Genomic DNA, 23,326 nt, shown 5'->3' with positions numbered 1-23,326 from the left:
TGAATTTGGTATAATTTTAAAGCCGAATGCAAATATATTCAATTACTGTACGTTTGTGTGAATGAAAATTTCTGCATTTTAAATTTGCTTTATGTAGTATATGATTTTTTTTCAAAGCAAAAGTTTATTTATTTCTTTTATTTTTGATTTATAAGGAATATTCTAAACCTTGGAGAAATTTTCTTTTAAAATTTATTTCGTTCACAAATTTCGAAAGTGATTTTATAAAATTTCTGAAAATCTAATTTATTTTATGGTATAAATTTTATAATTTTTGAACTTGTATTTTATTTTATAAAAATAAATATTTACAAATTTTAGTTGTAATAATTAGAAAATTACAAGGAAGCCCTTGCATGCAAACCACCCTTTTATTCTCTTCAAGGACAAAGAAGTCATTTCTAAACCCACTAACTCATGATTTATTAGCCAAATTACCTCATTGACCTTGCATGCAAGATAGCCTAACTCTAGCTAGAAGGTTACTCTTGTCATTTCCCAAACTCATTCACATTATAGTCAAATTAAGACATAAAAACAAATCAAAGAGTGATCACCACTCCACTTTCACCCCACCATTTCACTCTCCTCCTCTTCTCCTCCCTCCCTCTCGGCTTTCTCTCCCTCCCTCTCGGCCCTTCTAAAACCGAGGCCCCCATTCCCTTCTTTCTTCATTTCTTCACTCAAATAATCATCCTATAAACAAGTAATCTTACTCGCTACATGTTGTTCATGTATATCTCAAGAGTTTAGAGTAGAAAACTTATGTGTTGACTTTGCATGGTGGTATTTTTGTTAAACTCAAAGTGAATATCCTTGATTCTTGTGAATTCAAGGCTTTCACCATGAGTTATAGTATCATAGGGCTGAGAATGGCTAGACATGAGTGTGTTGCACTTATGCAAATGTTGTTTTCAACCTAATCCATTCTGCCATGACTTGATAGGAGCTGAATGGATGGTGCTTTGGTTGTTTTGTTTCATTTTATGTGTTTTTGTGATAATAGCATGAAAATCTTAGTGAAATCTTGGTAAAAACCTTTGCATGCTAGGTGGTCATTTAGATATAATCCATGATAGGCTTGCATGTTGAATTAAAATGAAAATTTACTTGGAAAGCATGTTGTTTTGGTTTGTAAGACTCGAAGTCATGCATGCATGTAGATTTCTCTTGAATTTTGGAAGTTCTTGATCATTCGGATTGATATTTTGTTAGTAAACCTTAATTTTAGTTAAGTTAAGATATTAATTAAGAATTGTGTTATTTCATTTATATTTATCATGAAAGTTAAAGTTGTTGTCCTTGAAAACTTGATGACTCGTAATTTGTGTAATGTGATTTCCTTTGTTTTGCTATGTTGCACCTTAGGTAAGGATGATCTCCACTAAGCCTATTTTAAGTATAAGGGAGTTATTTCAGTAGATCACCATAGTTAAGTTATGGTTTGGGTATTTTGGTCGTTGGTGGTTGGGTTTGTTAAGTGAGAACCTTGGAGAAAGGAGAGTCATAGTTTCTCTAGAAAATCAGTTTGGTACCCTGAGATTTAGAGTGAGTTTTGACCATGTCATTGTTGTGCACTTTGAGGCCCAAGCCACCAGAAGCTAGAACTAGGAGTATATAAAAGGTTTTAGGTGTTTTTTGGAGGTTTATAAGTCGTTTGGTTAGGTGCACGAGTGGAATAACAAAATCTGTCCAGCAGGGGACAGTTTTGTTGCAACCTAGAAATAGGAAGTGTTGACCATGTCACGGGTAGGCCCTCATTAGGCCCTGTTGGGCCTTAGTTAGAGGGAGTGTCAGAGGAGTTTTTCCAACCATAGTTCATAGGATTTGAGTTAGAACCATGTGTCGCAAGTTAGTTCAAGTCAGGGCATTTTCTACCCAGAAAAACAGGGGAACCGTGGACTTTAAGCTTACGCCCAAGGAGGCCCAAGCTAGGCCCTTGAGCCAAATCAAGATTGGGAGATGCCTTATGGTCAGAAGAGTCTAGTGTAGAAGTTTTGGAGTTAAACTTGTAGTTTAAGAGTGTCTAATGCACTCAAGAAACCACAGATGTCATTCTGAAATTTACTCCAGTGAGCACTTTCACTTACTACATAGTTTTAGAGCACTTATGAGTGAGACCTAGGTTGAGCACTATGGTTGAAAGATAGTATAAAGCCATTAGATTTAAAGGCCCAAGTGAGGGTCAATAGGTTTTAGATAGTTTAGTAAAGGCACATCGAGTTAGGAAGCCAAAATTTGGAGACTTTGTCTAGTTTAGCGATCAAGTGACTTAAGTTGGGGATCGAGATCATCCAAGCCTAGTGTTGCATTATGGTGTGTGTGATATTATTTGATATTAAAATATGATATGTGAGTATATGTGGCTATGTGGACTATGGTATTTATAAGGAGATTATAAATTGAGTGCATATAGGCCTAAGTGCCATTTGTGTTTAATTTCGGGTTGTAAATAGGTTGAGTTGGTGAGAATATATTATAATGAGGTTATTATTATTTATGTAGGATCTCGAGACGAGGGTAAACTTGCCATAAAGGTCGAGTAAAGCTTCTAGTTGCTCCTACCAGCCAGACCGGACCAGCCTTTCTCAAGGCAAGTGATTCAACCAGTTTTTCGTTTACACTGCAAATGTGTGTTAATTAGTTCATATGTTGATGCGAGTATCCTGAGTAATCTTGATATACTTGAACCGAGCGATACTTAAATCTATCTTTGTATTATATAGAAATGTCATGAACCCACAAGTACTTATTGATATTGCAACAGTCGTATCACGCTAGTATATCAAAGTAATTGGAATGTCATGATAAGATAAAGATTTGATATAATACTAGATTGATCCTCTTGATTAACATGTTATTGATTCCTAAAATATTGACATCTCACCCTGATGCTTGAACCCCAATAGAAACTTTACCTTGATACCTAAAAGCCAAATATTCTTCAAAGTTGTTCTTAATTGATTGATAACCCTTTTTCTTACCCTGAAGATTGATAATCCTGATATACCTTGAGCTAAAAATCATTTCTTCATAACTTAACACCCCTAATATTCATGAAGCTTATCTTCTTGATGTTCTAGTACTTGTACCTTGTCGAAAACCATTGCTTTAAGCCTAGTTTGGCATTACTCTTTCATATTATCCATGAGCCTTGCTAAATCTCCTTGTCAAAGTTCTTGAAGATGGAAACCTTTTAATTACCCTAATATAGTGAAGTCTAGTGGATCATGGCCCTGAAATTTGGTGACATATTACCAGTGTTTCAAAGTTGATCTATAATCCCTTGATAAAAATACTTACTATTTAAGAGATTTTATTATAAATCGGCATCAGTTTTTGAAATGATTAAAATGTGGATTTTCAGTCCCAAAGGGGGATAAATGTTTTCTTTGAATGGTGGATCTAGACTGAGACGCGAATCCCTTCCACACTTATGTTGTAGGCTTAAAAGTTGCCTAGGGATCCTATTAATGTTTTAGAACCCAGCGAGGTTCGGGATTACTTCGCGGCTGATCACCCGCTGTAATCCGTAGCGTCATAAAATAATTTTGACTAAGTTATGATTTTGAAAATGTTTTGATTCAAGTAAATGATGCCATCACCCAAAACTTCATCTCTTGTTATTATTAGTTATATCTTCGCATTGTCATTCTTTAATTTATATCTCGATTTATGTTTCGTATTGTACTGTTTAGCACTTGTTGAGTATTTGGCTCACTCCTTGCATTACCCTGATATTACAGCTAGCAGCTATGGTTAGATTCAAGCAGACAACACGTATGACCTGTGACGCCGATGCGTATGTCCGAGCTCATGTAGAATAAGAGATAGTTTTGTGTGATGACTCGATAAAAAGAAATCAGTTGTAATAGATGGTAGTGTTGGGTTGTTCCAAACCCTAAACTGTAAGATCTTGGATTCGGTTATGTCTATTTTCTTTTAAATATTGTAATAGTTATTTATTTTGTTTGTTAAGTTAGGGGTGTGACACATTGACTACTTGTTTTAGTATACCGCCGTATCCTAACTGGACTATTTGTTCTGTGATTTTATCGGGAAATTTTATTGCAAAAGTTAGGGCTCTTTCAATTGGTACTGTTCCTTTTGATATGTAGTGGCCAAGAAATCTTACACGAGTTTGAAATAGGGAAATATTGGATTTTGATATGATTAAACCATTTTTCCTAGATACATGCCAGAAAGTTTTAAGGTGTTTGAAATGTTGTTCAATAGATTCTGAAAAAATTAGAACATCATCAATATATACTATACAAAATATAGAATAGTCATTGAATATATCATTCATAATTCTTTGGAATTCGCTAGGGGAAGTTTTGATTCCAAATGGAAGTACATTCCATTCATACTGTCTGAATGGGACCGTAAAAGCGATTTTATATCTATCTTTTGGGTGGATTTGAATCTGCCAAAATCCTGATTTTAAATCAAATTTGGAGAATATTACCGAAGATTTTAATTTTTGTAAAAGGTATTTTTTATTAGGTATAGGGTATCGTACCCATCTTAAGGCTTTATTTAGAGGCTTATAATTGATAACTAGCCTTGGTGTCCCTCTCTCAATTTCAGCATTTTTGTTTACATAGAAAGCTGCACAGGACCACGGGGATCTGGATTTTGATATGATTCCTTTGGATTCGAGATCGGTGATCTCTTTTCTGCAATGTTGTTCTAGGTCGGAGTTCATTTGGATAGGTCTCGCTTTTATTGGTATTTCCTTCTCATCAAAATCTTTTTCATAAGGTAAATCAATCATATGTTATTTTCTATGCCAAAATGCATTTGGTAAGTCAGAACAGAGTTCCACTTCTATTTGTTTTAGTAATTTTAAGATTTTTTTCTTTGAAAAAGCGGTCTTGTAACTGCTTCTCAATCTTGTGGGAGGAAAGGTCTTGTTTTAGATGGGATAATTGTATTTGTTTGCCTTGTATTACGGCATTTATCTCGTTATTATATATAGAATATGCCTTTATTGTATTGAGGTTCCTTGTTTTGGGTTTTTCAAGAAATGGGAAGGTAAGTTTGGTGTCATGGGTTTTGAAAGTAATACCTTCGTAGGTGACAGTATAGGGGGTTATTAAATTGAAGAAAGGTGTGCCTAATATGACAAGATGATGTATTCCTTTAACTAGGAGAAAAGATGTCTTAATTTGGAAGGTTTTATTATTGATAGAGGCATCAACCTTACTAACTACATTGAGGTTTAAGTTATTAGCGGCGGTTAATTTTTTGTTGGTATGTTGATGAAATCTTTTTGGTATTATTTCTTCTTTAATGCAATTCAAATCTGCTCTTGTATCGAATAAGGAAATGGTATCTAAGATAAAGTCATCTGAGAAGACAACTTTAACTTTTATGAGATATTTTCGGTAGGTAACTTGTCTTAATTCATATAAGAAATCTTCATCTTGTTCAGGAGTATTGTTTAAACTGCTTAGTTGTTTTTGTTCAGTATTTTGCTCTTCTACTTCACGAACTAGAAGGTCATTTAAAGCTTCAGAATCTATCTTCTGTTGTTCTTTAAGGTTTTTTAATTCTTCTTTGATTTCTTTGATTTCTTTGTGTAGGTCTTGTATTGTTGGAACGGATTTCTGATTGGGTTTTTGTTTTTTTAATATTGTGGTCAAGTCATATGTAGTTTTTGTTGATGGGAGAATAGAAGGTTTTTGTTCTAATTTGGGTTCAATTGATCATTGGAGTAATTTTTCTAAAAGCTTTTTTCTTATATGGGGATCAGTTATCTTTTCAATAATTTCGAGAGAATGTTCCATGTTCAGTAATTGGCCATATGTCAGGTTTTTGTAAGGTATCGGGCTTCCATGTTCAGTTATTAAAGAGGTTCTAACTCTTTCACCGAGTAAGGTTGGAAGTCCGGCTAAGAATTTTTCCTTCCAATTTGCATGGTTCGCGTCTTCTCAAAGCATGACTCTGGTAAGGAAAGTAGTTTTATATCTTTGGAAATCACTAAGTTTTTTACATTTGATATTATGTAAAAGCTCAGCATTCTTATCTCTCAGGTGAGAAGGGTCATCAATGAAGTGGTGTGTTATGACTAGAATGAGTTGTGCTACTGCTCCTTGGATAGGGTTTCCTTGTTCATCTAAAATGGGTTTTCCCTCTTCATCTTCCCTAATGGAATTTAGGATTTCAAGATGATTTTCAGGGGTAAGGTGATAGTCCCACCAACCTTTTAATTGGCCAGAGAACCCTGCTATGAGTAATTCAGCTATAGCTTTGTTTGGGGTTCCTATTTGGGTTGTATAAGAATTGGCTACCATGGTCATTTGTTGTAAATGATTTAGAATGTTATATTCAGACATTCCGTCTATATTCCATTCATAAACAGAGGATGCATTGAATTTAGACTGGGTTAAAATTTCAGGTCTATTTTCAACTCCAATGTTTGAGGCTGTGAATTTTGGGATCATTTGTCGGAGGTCATGAACTTGGGGTATTTCATTTATGAAAGCATCTTCATCTGAGTCCTGATGTATGACATTCAGTTGTTTAGATGAAACATTGTCAGCAGCTATTTGGGTTGTGGAAGCAGGAGGCTTCAAGTCTGCTAAAATGGTCTTTGATGGCTTTAACGAATTCGGGTCTATTTGTTTGAATTTGTTGTTGGCTTTGTCTAGACACTTGGTATGGCTTAAATATGGGTTCTTCGTTATTAATACTTTAGGGGAAATCTATTGTTTTTTGAATTCGGTCTTCTATTCGGTTTAGTTGACTTCCTATGCTATTTAGGTGGGTGTTTGTGTAATTAACAGCAAGGATTGTATTCCTAGTATTTTTTAGTATGTCATCATCTGGTCTCTTGATGGGGTGTGCCTCGATTTTTTCACTATGAACTGGTAGTGTGACATTTCTAAAAGGTGGGTGGTGTGATTCTATAGTTGCGCTGCTTGTTTCCCATTGTTTCTGTTTTTGGCTCATGCTTCGAGTGATGGGGTTTAGGTAATTTGTGAATGGGAAGAATAAGTTTTGGTCAGAGGAGTAAATTTCCAACCAATCAAAGAATAACATTTGGATTTTGTTTTGGTTGAGAAATTCATAATAAATTTCTTGAAGTTGTGTCTTTTGTTCGTTGAAGTTGGTAAAAACCAATTTCTTTTTTCAGTATTTTGGGGAGAGTAGAACTCTTCACGGAAAAATGTTTTATTGATTTGAAATTCTATTTCAATCACATTTAGCTCACTTGGAATTCCCATATTCTCAGTTATAGCAGAGAAGGTTGGGGATGTTGGTGATGAAGGGGAAACCGTGTTTTGGTTTGGTGGTAATTGACTTTGTTTATAGAAAGGGTGAGGTATATTGGAAGAATAATCCACACCACCCATAGAGGTATTGGGTATATCTAATGTAGAGTATCTTGGTCTTGAGGAAGTGTTAATGATAGAAGGGATTTGAGAAATCCTTCCTAAATTTAAGGTTCTTGAGGAAGCATCAGAATATCGAGAAATAATAAAAGGGGCTCGGGATGATCGATCAAATGCAAGAGTGACTCTTCCATTGTCATCTTGGTGAACTTGGTGTATTTATGTGTTTGGTTCTAATCTTTCCGGTAACCTAGGGTGAGCTACCTATTCTAAAACCCATTCAGTGGGAAGGGAAATGTCATGCCATTTTATGGATCGAGGAATAACTGTGTTAGACCTTGAAAGGTCAATTTGAAGAAGGATGGTTTCTCCTTTGACGAAAGCATTTTTATGCCCATCATCACCAATGGACATTATTGCTTTGTAATGAATTCGAAAGATTAAAGCAGTCGGAATTGATCCTTCTAACATTTTATAGTTGTGAGTTTTAACTTGGTGTGTCATGCTATGGATAACATTCATGTCTTTAAGAGAAATGGATAAATTTGGATATCAACTAAAAGAGATGGGTTCGTTACATAGACTTGATTCTATGGAACTTAACAGAGAGTCATTGAACTCAAGGAATCTAGCATCTCTTAAAATGGCTAATATTGACGTGTCTAATCCTTCTTTGGTTAAGGGCTTAATTCCTACTTGGACTAGACCTATATGGATGTAATTGTATGATTTTGCTAGTTTTTCTAGGGAATTTTTGGTGAGAAGGTGAATTGTTTCGAAAGATTTTGATAGGTGTATGTCCCTTTCTTCGGTTTTGATGGAAGAACTTGAACTATACCATTTTGTATCATAAACTTGGCTTTATGGGATTTTTGGGATGTCCCAACGCTCTATTGCTTTTTGGAGGTTTTTGACGTTGGTTTCCTCACTATGTGTAATATTTCTTGAGTCTGACGTACTAGTGGAAGAGTTTGAAAGAGATGTAGTTCTGCAGAATACAGAATCCATGTTCTAGGTTTAAAAAGACGTAGGCTAAGCTTTTGCTTACAATCCTAGAGAAAACGGGTTTACTGCCTCCTATGGACTTATAACCGATACACTAGGCAAAACGACTCGGCAAGGGCTTAGCTACAAAAATTAAGAACTAAGAACAGAGAAACAGTAGGCAACAATATTACAACTCCCTTATGGTGAGAAGGTGAATGTATCTCTGATGGATACATTTAAAAACACCAGAAAATTTTAAAGCTTTGTGTTTTATTACTTAGAGTTTTGATTTCTATTATTCTTCCATTCTGCATTACTGCAAATCAAACACTGTTATATATATTAAGTTAGAACATTTCTAAAATCTTAAAAAGAAGCCAGAATTACATTCAACCCCCCTTCAGTAATTCTTATTGTATTGTTTGGGAATAACAACTATCAAAATCTCCCGTTAAGTGTAACATCCGGGATATCGCGTGCAATTATTTTTATTAATAAATAATTTTATATGATTATTATGTGATTTTTGGTGAATTATCTGATGATTGGTATAAATATGTGAATGCTTATATGTGATACAGTATAAGTTTGCTAATTTTATTATGACCAGAATAAAATATAGATAATTACGGTATTTTTCTGGTATTTTGGGAGCTGTTAAATAATTTTATATTGTTATATGAATTTATTAATTATTTTCTGAATAATTACAAAATTATTTTATAAAGCCGGGAATAGTCCGACTTCAATCGTTTTTACGTTTTTACAACCCGAAACTCTTCCGAAATCTCCTTCCTAACCTAATCTGGTAATTCCGGACATTTTCCGTGTTTTGACTTTTTCGATCCGGATTACGATTTGACCCGTGCGCGGCCCGGCGCAAAATTTTCAATACGATAATCATTTCGGTGAATCAACGAAACCCGTATTCTCAAAAGATGAGATATTATTACATTATTATCGTATATAGTGTTTTATAAAAAGCCTGGTTGGGATAATTATCCAAAACTGATATTAAATCGGATCGTTTTTGCAGTTACTTAGCGGCTAAGTAACTAATTTAACGATCCAAAACGATCCAAAATGAGCCAGTATTCCAAAAATATATATAGCCCTTTTATTATTTTATTTTATTCGTATAATCACAACCAGTCAGTAAAACCCCGTAAAATACAGAGAAAATGTCGAATTAAAATCACGTTCTTGAAAATCAAACGTACGAACGAAGGCGTTATCGAACTCCGATTCGGGCGTGAAATATATCAAAACGAAGCTCTCGAAATCTTCTTTCTGAATTAACCATTTGTTTTTGCCCAGAAATCAAGGTATTCTTCTGATTTAATTATTTTAATTCGAATTATTTGATAATTAAAAAATGAATTTTTGTTCTTGATGTTGTTTGTATGATTTGATGTCATAATCGTGTAGATAATATTTTTCTGATCATTTTGGTATATAATATGTCAGATTTTGAGCTTTGCATCATGTAGAAAAGTGGCTTTGATTATCGAATATGAAAATTAGGGTTCTTGTTCAAGAACAGTTTTAATTGAAATTTGGGCGTTTTAATTTTAAGGGTTATTGATTGAAATAGATTATACAGGTGAATAGATCGTTAAAAACTGAGTTGATTGATATATATGAAGGCAACGGACGATGCCTGGTTGCACTGGAACGTGATTCATCGGAAAACCGCCGCTCGCCGGCATTGGAAAGTTCGTCGAACTTTTCCCGACGATTGGCAGGGTTTCCGGGGAGTTGGGGCAAGGGAATTATTCAGGACACTTTATTCTATCAATCTGCACTTTCCTGGAAATTTCTGGAGTTTCGTGTGTTTTTCCGGCGAGCTCGGGGCGGCGTTAATGGCTGCCGCCGGAGCTGGTAGTGGGAGGAAGACGCTGAAAATCACCGTTTGACCCCTGTAGTTTTGAGAATCTTGCAAATCAGTCCCGGCTGTTTTAAAAGTTAACAAAAATAGGAATTCTGTTTTAAATTATTTTAAAAATGATATTCTTATTATTTTAAAATCAGAAAATTGTTTATTTAATTATTTTAAATTTTAGAAAATTATTTTAATTATTTTTTTATTCAAAAATAAATCAAAATTATTTTATTAATTAATTTTAATTAGTTTTTAATTATTTTAATTACTCAATTAATTTATAATTAATTGATTAATTAATTTAATTAATTTTAATTAATTTTAATTAATTTAATAATTAGATTTAATTACTTAAAATTGATTTAAAAATTTCAAAAAATAGTTTTGAGCTTTAAAATATTATTTTAAATTATTTTCAAGGCTCGATAATTATTATAAAATTATTTTAAAGTCAGATTCGGGTGTTCAAGCCCTATTATTTAATTATAAAATGATTCAGAGTCCAATTTTAATTCTGAAAAATGTTCAAAAATTCGTAATAAATACCTGGAAAATCATATTGTCCCCGAATCTTATTTGAAAAATTATTTTGATCGAATATCTTACGTGTTATATGCTACGTGTTCACTTATTGATGCGTATATGCCTATGTGATTATGGTTTGACTGTTTTATTCATAACTTTCAATCCGTAAATCTAATTTGGGTAAAATGAAGGGTAGATGAAAGCTTATGACGTCTATGTGACGATTAGAATAATATGAGTATGAATAATTGATAGATACTTATGATGCCTAGCAGAGTCAGCGAGGCGTAGAAAAGGGGACCAATGATCTATAAATAGAATCAAAGCGTAGAAAGAGAAGGAAAGTGATTGATAAATAGAAGCAAGGCATAGAAAGAGAAGAAAGGTGGTTGATGAGTAAAATTGTTAGATGAGTACAAGTGAAAGGCATATGTCATAGCCTATTTGTTTATTCGAGGATTTAACTCAACTCAAATAAGGATGTAACAAGTAAATAGTGGTTCTATCGTCAAAGAGATCTCACTAAGTAACATATGTCAAAGGATTAAGTAACATTATTCATCTACAGACTTGAGGACTTAATTCACTGGAAGAAGCTCAAGAAATTGATCAAGCCTCAGTGATATAAATCAAGATTTTGGATTTAATCAAGTGACAGAGATCTCGTCAGGGTATCAAATATTTACAGGGATTTAATCTGAAGAAAATCAAGTTTTTAAAGTCAAGACATGAAGAAACGTCACGGAAGTTAGTCACTCATGAACCAGACAATACATCGAGTGTCAACATTGAAGTGTGGAATTGATTCATAATTATCAGAAGATTTTCAGAAGAATGGTTGTTGTTCAAGAGTAGTATTAATTCTCTATTAATTAATTAAGTAGTATAATTTAATTAAGAAAATAAATTATATCTGTAAAGATTAATTTATTGATTAATTGGATTAATTGATTAATTAATTCTGAATTAATATTATGCATTTTCAGAATTGATTTTGAATTTAAATTCAATATTAATTCAGCAAGACAATCTGTTGTACTAGTATGACAATCAATAGTCATACCGAAAGTCATGCCAGTTCATTTAATTGTCTTACTGAATGTCCTACCAGCTGTTGGGATTGTCTTGTTAGTTCATAAATTTGTCATACCGAAAGTTCTACCAGCTGTTGGGATTGTCGTGCTAGCTCAACGGATTGTCTTGCCAATTCAGTGAATTTCTGTTGAATGAATATAAATGAAAAACTCAGACAGAAGCTCATTAATAACAGAACAACAACCTGAAGAACAAACTGCAGAAGCATTTCATCTCTCTCAACTGCATTTCGAGCCTATTAATTTCTAGTCATTAATGTTAAATTCAAACCACTAGAAATCATTATCTTGTTGTTGTGTAACTATCTAGCGGATCAAAATCCCTAGAACTTAATCTCAAATTGCTTTTAGCATTTGATCTTTTATATTTCAAAAATAGAAAAAGTTCATGTCGAATTTATTCGAGATTTGGAATAATTTATTTGAGATTAATCCCTTGTAAATGATACCGTTGTTGTAACACCTTTCAAGTTTAATAATAGTTTTATTTAACTTGAATTTTGTTTCACTTTTTTATTCCACATTTTATTCCATTAAACGGTATAGTTTGTATTCAACCCCCCCTTCTACAAACATATTGGGACCTAACAATTGGTATCAGAGCCTTCTGATTAACGAACAAATCAAGATCCTAGACTTTTGTGATTCTTCCACTCCTTGAATTTTTATTTACTCATAAATTCATAATGACTACACAAAAAGTTGGAACCGTTAAAATTCCACTATTCGATAAAGAAAATTATATTATGTGGAAGAAGAAGATGCTCTTGTTTTTACAAGTTGCAAATCCCAAATATCTGGACGTGTTAAAGAAGGGTCCAAAAATTCCGATAGATATTGAACCAGAGGTTATAGAAGATGATGTTGTAATTACCAAAGCTAAAACCTATGTAAAGGATCCTGAGGATTTTTCTCCTGCTGAAAAAGAAGAAGCCTCATTGGATGCCAGCCTTTAGTTAATTTTAGTTGATTCCCTTGATCCCTTGATGAACAGACATGTGATGAACTGTAAAAATTCCAAACACGTCTGGGAAACTATTGAGGTGATTAATGAAGGCACAGAAGAAGTTCGGGAGAACAAGTTAGAGATCCTAACCTCTGAGTATGAACATTTTAAATCCAATACAGAAGAAGGAATTACTGAAGTGTTTGAGAGGTACAATGCATTGATCAACAACCTGAACATAAATGGAAAATATTATTCAATCAGGGAGGTCAACAAAAAGTTCCTTTTAACACTGCCAACTCATCTTGAACATAGAATCACTGCCATAAGAGAAGCGAGAGATCTGAATGAGATTTCTTTGGAAAGGCTCTATGGTGTGCTAAAAACCTATGAGTTGGAGCAGATTCAGCAGAAGGAAGTCTACGGGAAAGGTAGAGTGGTCAGCACGTCTACTGCTCTAGTAGCTGAAGAACAACAACAAAAATCTCAACAGTCAGAGAGAATGGTACAGTCTTCCAAGGCTAAGGAAATATGATAGTAGCAAAATTTGATCCTCCTACTACAAATCAATCAGGAGATGATTTTTATTCTTTGGAAGAACTGGAGAAATTGGAAGATGATTCAATGGCCCTGATTGTCAAGAGATTCTCCAATGTCAGATTCAAGAGGAATCCCAAGTTCAAGTACAAGTCCAACTACAACAGATTCCAGAAAGGTGGATCTTCATCCTCTAACACCAGCAGTGGTGGATATAAAACAGGGATGGTTGATCAAAGCACCATTCGATGCTTTAACTGCAATGAGTTGGGACACTTTACCACAGAATGCAGGAAGCCAAAACAAGTTAGGAAGAACTCTTATGATTCTAATCAGAAGAGTAAATCTGAAAGGGCTTACCTGGCAAAGGGAAGAAGCTGGGATGATACTGACAGTGAAGATGAAGAAGTTGGGAATCTTGCTCTTATGGCTAGTGATGCAAACACCTCATCGTCAAGAAAAGAGGTAAAATTTACTGATGCTGGATTAGTTTATCATCTAGGAGGCTCCTTAGATTGTGCTCGTCGTGATAATGAAATGTTAACTCAACAAATCAAAGACCTTGAGAAAGAGGTCAATGAATTAAGACTTGTGAACATTAATCAAGACAAATTAACAGAACAAGTATCTTTTCTAGAGAATAGAGTTGACTGTTATAGACAACTTGAAACTATTCTCAAAGACAAGATCACCGGTCTTGAGACTAAGGTTAAAGCTTACTTTAATTCTTGCTCTAAGGCTAAAGAGTTCTACAATAAGCAAGCTATTAATCAAACATCTGGAGTAGGTTATGATTACAATGTTGCTATTGGAGAATTAGGCATAAACTCCCCTCCTCATGTTTGTGTTAAAGGTAGAGAAGTACCACATGTGCTTAAGAGTGTTGATAAACCCCTCTATAAAGAATCAATTGCTGAACCATTTGATGAGACCTCCTTTATTATTCAAGAAGAAATACGTGCTGAAGATCTTGCTAATGAGAAGGTTGTTTCCAAGTCAAGTGTGTCGAAAGTTCCAGTCAAAGTTGTGAAAGCAACTAAGACTAACTCAGACACACCTGAGTTGGATAACAAAAATGTCATGCCTACCATGCATAATTTTCCTGTTGCTAATTCCTCTCATAATGTATGTGGTGTTCCTAATTGCATGTCTTGTGCTTTTAATTTGATGGTTGCTTATTTTAATGGTAAGCACGTTTCTAGTGATAAGACTACTCCTCGTCAGCATGTGAATAATAAGAAGCATAATAAGTCTAAGACTGCTAGTCCTCTTAAAGCTAGAAAAGAGACATTTGTGTCTAAGCCTAAACAAAAATTTGTCAAGGTTGTTTACAAGGTCAAATGTCCAGTCGTTGAGAAAGTTGAGAACATAAAAGTTAAAAATGTTATTTTGCCTGATAAAGGCTAATTCTACAAGTATGCCGGACCCAACCAAGTTTGGGTTCCGAAGAAGGTCTAATCCATTTGTATTGCAGGGCATTAAATAGGTGGAACCGGTAGTGTGGATTCTCGACAGCGAATTGTCAAGACATATGACCGGAGATAGAGCCCTGCTATCAAATATGGTTGAGAAAGCTGGCCCAGTGGTTACCTTTGGAGATAACAGCAAAGGTTTAACTGAGGGATATGGATGTTTGCAAGCTGGTAATATTATCATTGAAAATGTGTATGTTGTGCAAGGACTTGAACACAATCTGCTTAGTATTAATCAGTTCTGTGATAACGGCTACAATGTTTTATTCAACAAGCTGAAGTGTCAGATTCTGCACAAGAAAAGTGAAAAACCCTCCTTGATGGGAATCCGGAAAGGAAATCTGTTCGTAGCTGACATGAACTCTGGAAGCAATCCAGAAGTCAATTGTTTTTATGCTAAGGCATCTTCAGATGAGAGTTGGTTATGGCACAAAAGACTTTCCCATCTCAATTTCAAATCAATGAATTCTCTTGTCAAAAGAGAATTGGTCAGAGGTCTGCCTCCGCTGGAATTCTCCCCAGAAGGACTGTGTGAGGCTTGCCAGAAAGGAAAGTCAAATAAAGCAAGTCATAAAGGCACTGACACATCCTCCATAACTGGTGTTCTTCAATTATTGCACTTGGATTTTTTGGACCAGTTAATGTTCTTTCGATGTCAAAGAAGTGTTACTGTCTTGTGATAGTTGATGACTATTCCAAGTATACGTGGGTTTTATTCCTTCACTCTAAGGATGAAACACCACAAGTTGTGATTGATCATATCAAGTTGATCGAGGTAGATTCTAATGTCCCTGTTAGAGCAATAAGGTCAGATAATGGAACTGGAATTCAAGAATTCACTTCTCAATGGATTCTGTACAGACATAGGGATTACCAGAAAATTTTTAGCTCCTAGAACCCCTCAGCAAAATGGAATGGTAGAAAGGAAGAATCGTACATTGGTTGAAGCTGCAAGAACTATGTTAAGTGAATCAGGTCTTCCAATGTACTTTTGGGCTGAAGCTGTCAATACTGCATGTTATACTCAGAATCGAACTCTAATGAACAAAGACTTCATGAAGACTCCTTATGAGATAATGAATTAACAGAAACCTTCTATCAAATACTTTCATGTATTTGGTGCCAGATGCTTCGTGCTCAAGGATGGAGATGATCGTCGTGGTAAATTCGAGGCAAAGGCATATGAGGGCATTTTTGTTGGATATGGAAGAAGATCATACAGGGTGTATATCATTGATCAACACAAAGTAACTGAAAGTGTCAATGTTACATTTGATGACACTAAACTCCCTAGTATCCAAACTGAAGATCCTTCTGAGAAACTAAAGTTTGATGATATGTCAGATTCAGAATCAGAACATGATCAAGAACCTGAGGTTGTTGCTGGTGAAGAACCTGTTAATCATGATGATACTCAAGGTAATGGTGATGGAAACATTGGCAACAATGGAGATACCACTGCTACTGACGAAGAATCATCAAGTCAACCTGGCAACAACTCAGGGGGAGATGCTGAATGATCAACTAGTAGGACACAACATCCCAATGAATTTCAAGGCGAATCATCAAGATCAAATCTTCCAAGACAGACTGTCTGGAATAAAGCTCATCCTTTCGAGTTGATTATTGGTGATCCAGATGTTGGAGTCAGAACTAGACGTGCTACTCAAAATGAATGTCTGTTCTCAGAATTTCATTCTGAGATGGAACCTAAGAAGATTGAAGAAGCACTGACTGATCCAGATTGGGTGATTGTTATGCAAGATGAACTCAATCAGTTTGAACATCAACAAGTCTGGAAACTGGTACCTAGACCTACACACAAGAAAGTTGTTGGTACTCGGTGGGTATTCAGGAATAAACTAGATGAAGATGGTGTGGTTACAAGAAACAAAGAAAGACTGGTAGCTAAAGGGTATTCTCAAGCTGAAGGCATTGATTATGATGAAACATATGCTCCAGTAGCTAGACTAGAGGCTATCAGGATATTTCTGGCATTCGCAGCATACTCAAACTTTAAAGTTTATCAAATGGATGTCAAGAGTGCCTTTCTGAATGGAAAGCTGGATGAAGAGGTGTATGTAGAGCAACCTCCTGGTTTTGAAGATCCAGATCATTTGGATTTTGTCTACTTTCTTTTCAAGGCTATCTATGGTCTCAAACAGTCTCCGAGAAAATGGTATGACACTCTCTCTGAATTTCTTATTGAAAATAGCTTTATTAGAGGTGTCATAGATAAAACTCTCTTTTCTAAAAAGCATAAGAATGATACTATATTAGTCCAAGTCTATGTGGATGATATAATATTTGGGTCTACTAATGATAATCTATGTAAGAGATTTGCTAAGTTAATGCACAGTAAATTTGAAATGAGCATGATGGGAGAGCTGAAGTTCTTTCTTGGATTACAAGTAAATCAAAGGTTAGATGGAACTTTTATTTGTCAATCCAAGTATCTCAAGGAACTCCTCAAAAAGTATAATCTAGAGGATTCTGCATCAGCAAGGACTCCGTCAACTACAGCTGTCAAGCTTGGACCATGTGAAAACTCCATTAAGGTAGATGTCACAAGCTACAGAGGTATGATTGGCTCATTACTCTATCTTACTGCAGGTAGACCAGATATTATGTATGCTACATGCTTATGTGCAAGGCTCCAAGCGGATCCTAGAGATATTCATCTCGTTGCTGTTAAACGAATCTTGAGATATCTTAAGGGAACACCAAATCTAGGTATTTGGTACCCTAAAGAATCTGGTTTTAACCTTGTTGGATATACAAATTCAGATTACGCAGGAAGTGTTGATAATAGGAAAAGCACCTCAGGGAGTTGTCAATTCCTAGGTAGCAGACTAGTTTCATGGTACAGCAAGAAACAACAAACAGTTTCCAATTCAACGGCCGAGGCTGAATATATTGCTGCTAGAAGCTGCTGTGCTCAGATCTTGTGGATTAGGAATCAGCTACGGGACTATGGCTCTGTATTAAACAAAATCCATATTATATGTGACAATACAAGTGCAATAGCCATCACCAACAACCATGTGCAGCACACAAGGACCAAGCACATTGACATCAGGTATCATTTTATTAGAGAGCACGTCATGAATGGTACTGTTTAACTATTTTTTGTTCCAACAGAAGAAAAAATAGCAGATATTTCCACTAAACCTCTTGATGAATCCACATTTACCAGATTAGTTGGTAAATTGGGTATGTTGAATCGCTTTAGTGATTAAACTAGTTAATATCTGAGATCTGTTCTTGAATGAGTTTACAAATGAATTTTTCATGAATGAAAAATTCATTTGCAAATTTATTTTATCATATTTACCATATTTCTTGCTTAATTCTATGTAATTGTTATTATCTTATCTTATTTATTTATTCAACTTGTTAATTTTAATATCTCAGAATATTTTAGTTTCTCTAAAAATATTTTTCTATGAATTTTATTTGCTAAAATTCAACAGAAATCTGTTTTTGGAATAATATATAATTATTTCTGAATATTTTAATTTTGTAAATATATTCTGTACGTGTAAATTCTGTTTATATTTATTTTATAATTGCAATGACAATCGGCAAGACTTTTGAAATTGTCTTGCTGAAAGTCATTCCAGTTTAAATGTGTTTAGTTTAAGTTTCGGTATAGTTTTATACTGGCAAGACAATCGGTATGACAATCAATTATCTTGCCAGTTATAAAACTTATATTCTATATATATTTCCATTTTTATTTTCTACTAGAATGATAATCGGTATGACTATCGATTGTCTTTCCAGCTTTTCGGTTAAAATTCATGTTATTTTATACTGGTATGACAATCGGTATGACTATCAGATTGTCATACCAGTTATTTTTAGTTTTAGTTTCTTTTAAATTCATCCGTTTGCCTGGTATGACAATCGGTATGACAATCCCGGATTGTCATACCGATTATTCTTCTTAGTCATTTTTTTTTCCTTGTTAGTTTACATCTCTCTCTCTCCGTTATTTTAAAAACCTCCGTCTTTCTCTCTTCACTGTATCTCTCTCTCTTCTGCTTTAACAAATCATATCAACCACCGTTGTTACCTTCCTGCTCGAGTTTTTACTCAGTAATCCAAAGTTCACTTCTGATATATATATATACATACGTGTGTATACATAAAGAAGTGCTGCCCATTTTATTAAAAGAGGGGGGGGTTAATCAGTTCGGTTAATTGTTTGGGTGTCTTGTTGTTGCTTTGTTTTTTTATTCCTAAATCCAATTCAGTTCTTTTTTGGGTATTGTGTTAAGTGTTTGCTTCCTCTGTTATTTCAAGTGTGTTTGTGGGATTAAAAAATCAACAAGACACAATTTTTTAAATTTTTTGGACTTAATTGAATTAATTCGAATTATTAATTAATTTTATAATTCGAATTTTCTTAATTACATTCTTAAAATTCTGAAAGTACTTGTTTTATTGATCCTTTTTAATGGCTCTCAATTTCCAAATTGTCTCGCATAATCATGTTGGTTATTTTAATCCAGAAAAGTGTGATGTGGAAAAATTTAAGCCGTGGATTAGATTTTTAAATGACCATTCGATTGTTAGCTCTGCTATTAAATCAAATGTGCTATTAAATGTCGATCTGCTTAGACTGATTTGCACAACCTCTATTGTGGCCGATGATTCTAAATCTTTTTCATTCACCGTGGCAAACACACAGTATGTAGTTGATGAAACAGTCATCAATCGAGCGTTAAATTTTCCAATGGACAATTTCTGTAATTTACCCTCTAAAAATGAGATTTCAAACTTTTTCCATGCCATTCACTATCAGGGGGTGATTAATTTAACCAAGCTGTCTAAATCCAATTTGGTTTCTGAATGGGATATTTTCTTCGATACACTTTCCAAAGTGTTTGCCAACTGCACTAAATCCAACTTTCACAACATCACTTCCACTCTGCAGTATATTGGTCTTGCGGTTGTTTTCAATCAAAGGATCAATTTTGGCAAACTACTTTTACCCATTCTTCTGAGATGTCTCGTTACAGCTTTGCGTGATCATTCTACGAATCATAGGGTTTCGTGCTACTACGCTCGTTTTCTTATGCTTATAGTAGAACATCTTCTCACACTTGAGCATAAGGCTCTTTTTGCTAACTCATTAGTAGCTGAACCCCCTCCGGTAAGCAAAAAGATCTACACACGCCAAGACACAACCTTCAAATTCATGCAAGTTCCAGTACTTATATCTGCTTTCATGGCCACTTTCATTCCTTTACCAATTTTCAATCTTCCCTGTCATGAACAGCAAGCTCAACCTCCAGTGGTTCAAGCCACCCAGGCACAAACATCTGATGCTCTTCTACTACAGGTAATAATTCCTCACTCTCAAACTATTCCTACTTCTGTTGAAAGACCCCCAGTGGTTGATAGGGCTTACCATGAAGTTGTAGAACCGCAGCTTCAATCCCAGGTCATAGAGCCAAACACAGAGTCACAACCTGTCTCAAACTCTCCCCCACTGTCAAAAATGTTACCGAGAAGGTTAGTAGGAAGTAGTGTGTTGTTGGATGTGAATGAACCCTCAGCTCTGCCTCCTCCCAAGAAAAGAAGAACATTTACTGAGGCATCTGAAAGCCCATCCTTGTCCTCCCAACAGGACATGGACTTTGAAATGGCCAATGAACAGTTACTAGAGACATTCTCTCAACAGGATGAATCTCTTGAAATTCGCCATAGGGCCCTGGCATCTTGTACTGAGTCAAGCACACTTCCATTACTCACAATAGAAGTATACATACCAATAGATGATGCTCAGGACACAGAGAGGAGTGCACATTGAGTCGGTTACAGTGCCTGCCATAGTTACGGCAGAAGAGCAGTCACATGCTTCAGAGGGAAAATCTGACTCTCAGCCACCTCTAATAGAGTCATTTTCACCCCTCCCAGATCCAACACCTCTGGCTCCCTCACGGGATTCTCCACTCGCAGATTTATCTGGAGAAAGTGGAGGGCAACTCGGTCAATCTATCCCTGAAGTAATTCAGACATCTATTTCACATGAAAAGATAGGTTTGACTGAGGATCGGGACTCGCGAATTCCCATTGCACCACCACTGACCTCTCTTGAAGAGGCTAGGGTGATTTCAATTACAGGTACAGAAGACCAACTACAGGATGGCTCCTCACGAGCACTTATATTGAGAAAAACACAAGCACGTGAGTTGAGTGAACCAAACAGGAGAGATATTCAGGTGAGCGCACACACAGACACAAACACTGAAAATCTGTTAGCTTAAATTGCTGCTCTGAAAGAACAACTTGCTAAAAGTCAGGCTGAGGCTCAAACATTCAAAGCACAAGTGGTTGAATGGTCTTCTTCTTCCACCTCTGTCAACAATCAGCTGGCATTCATTAGAAATAATATCTCAGATTTTAAGACCACTGTGATACCAAAGCTTAATTCCATTCAAGAATCTCCAACTTCATCAGCCAACGATATTGTAAACTTCTGCTCTCTCCATACTAGAATGAATTCTCTTGAAGACCTGGTTGAAATGAATTATTCACTGGACTCTTCCAGATTCGTGAAGATAGAAAAGGGCATGGAACATCTCAATGAAGGGATGAAGCACTTGTATTTCATGATAAAAAATTCTCACTTCCCTAATGAAGAACAAAGGACTTTCTTTGAAGGGCCGTCTGGTGGAGGCTCAGGCTCTGGAGGTAATGGAGGCCAGGGAGGGTCTAAAGGAAAATCTGTAGAGGATTCCTCAACTAAGGGGGAGAAGTAAGGGAGAAGTGGAAAGGGTAAAGAAAAAGATTCTTCTGCTGGAGACACAAGGAAGGCTGATGATGTCTACTATAGTGGAGAACAAGATGTCTTCGATATTTTTGATGCTCCCACTGAACCAGTCTTGGAAGATAAAGCTGGTTTCTTTGAAGCTGAGGAGGAAAGTAATTTTGAAGAATGGGAGGAGGAAGCTCAAGTGGATCCTGTTTTTGAGAAAGAGTTTCAGCAGCAGCAGTCAGAGTTGAAGAGAAAAGAAGCTGAACTTAAAAAGATATCTCAGATCATTGACATGAGGAAAGACATCCAACGAACAGAAACTCTTGAAAAGCAACATCTTCATGACATTAAAGCTAAAGAAAGAAGAAGAGATGTCAAACTGAAGATTGGTGAAAAATGGGGCAAGAAGAGTTATTGATATACCTCAACTGAGTACAAACAATGATAGGGAGTTTCTACATCTTCTAGACCGGCTGGAAATTTCTAATCCAAACAATGACGTGTACATGAGTGCTATCAAGACTGAAATCTCAAGGATCACAACTGCTTTTGACAGATCTCTAAATGAAATGAGCATATTTGTATATTGTCAGAGTGAAGAATCTTTCAAGGTATCACTTCATCTGTTCGAGAATTGTTCTTTATCAGAGATTTGGGTTCTTCTCAACAAAGTCAAAAGAAGCTCAGAATTGAATGAAGTCCTTCGTGAAAGGCTAAAAGAGTTTGCTAATAGGGCTAGTCCTCAAGTGGTCAACTTGCCCTTTCAAGTAAGATTCTTTAAGTCGGACTGTCTTCAAATCTGCCAGCTCGATTCACAATCTCTTAAAGACTACTCTGCTAAGCATCTTGTATGGATGGAACATCACTTAAGAACTGCTGGATACTCATCCGAGTTGAAAACTAAAGTTGCTGATCTGATTCAAGCTTATTGTGAAAAGAACATTAAAAGGTATAATCAGTTTAAGAATAAGCTGAAGTCAGTTGGAGTTCAACCAGTTAGACCAGCCAGCTTCACTTCGGAAAAGGATCGTGTCTTTGACAAGGAGCTGCTTCAAGACTTGGAAGAAGGTGAATTCGGAAGGGAAGACAACTGAATTCAATTAGCTCAACTTAATGTAATATGCTTAGAGCTTTATGAATCAAGATAGACAAATGTAGTCATATGTTCAGTCTAGAGGAACATCTATCTTGTATTCACTTGTAAATTTCTTTTGGAATCTGGAAAATGTTAAATATAATCCAGAACTTTTCTGCTATTTACTTTGCATTACTGTTTATATCTTTTTCTTATTTGTTAGTTGAGTTATCCTCTAGGTATTTGTTGTTATTGTCTAACAAACAAATAGGGGGAGATTGAAAGGCATATGTCATAGCCTATTTGTTTATTCGAGGATTTAACTCAACTCAAATAAGGATGTAACAAGTAAATAGTGGTTCTATCGTCAAAGAGATCTCACTAAGTAACATATGTCAAAGGATTAAGTAACATTGTTCATCTACAGACTTGAGGACTTAATTCACTGGAAGAAGCTCAAGAAATTGATCAAGCCTCAGTGATATAAATCAAGATTGTGGATTTAATCAAGTGACAGAGATCTCGTCAAGGTATCAAATACTTATAGGGATTTAATCTGACGAAAATCAAGTTATTAAAGTCAAGACATGAAGAAACGTCACGGAAGTTAGTCACTCATGAACCAGACAGTACATCGAGTGTCAACATTGAAGTGTGTAATTGATTCATAATTATCAGAAGATTTTCAGAAGAATGGTT

This window comes from Apium graveolens, chromosome 8 (genome assembly GCF_009905375.1).
Source record: "Apium graveolens cultivar Ventura chromosome 8, ASM990537v1, whole genome shotgun sequence".
NCBI lineage: Eukaryota > Viridiplantae > Streptophyta > Magnoliopsida > Apiales > Apiaceae > Apium > Apium graveolens.
The sequence above is the reverse complement of the archived record's forward strand: the minus strand, read 5'-3'. Positions refer to the sequence as shown.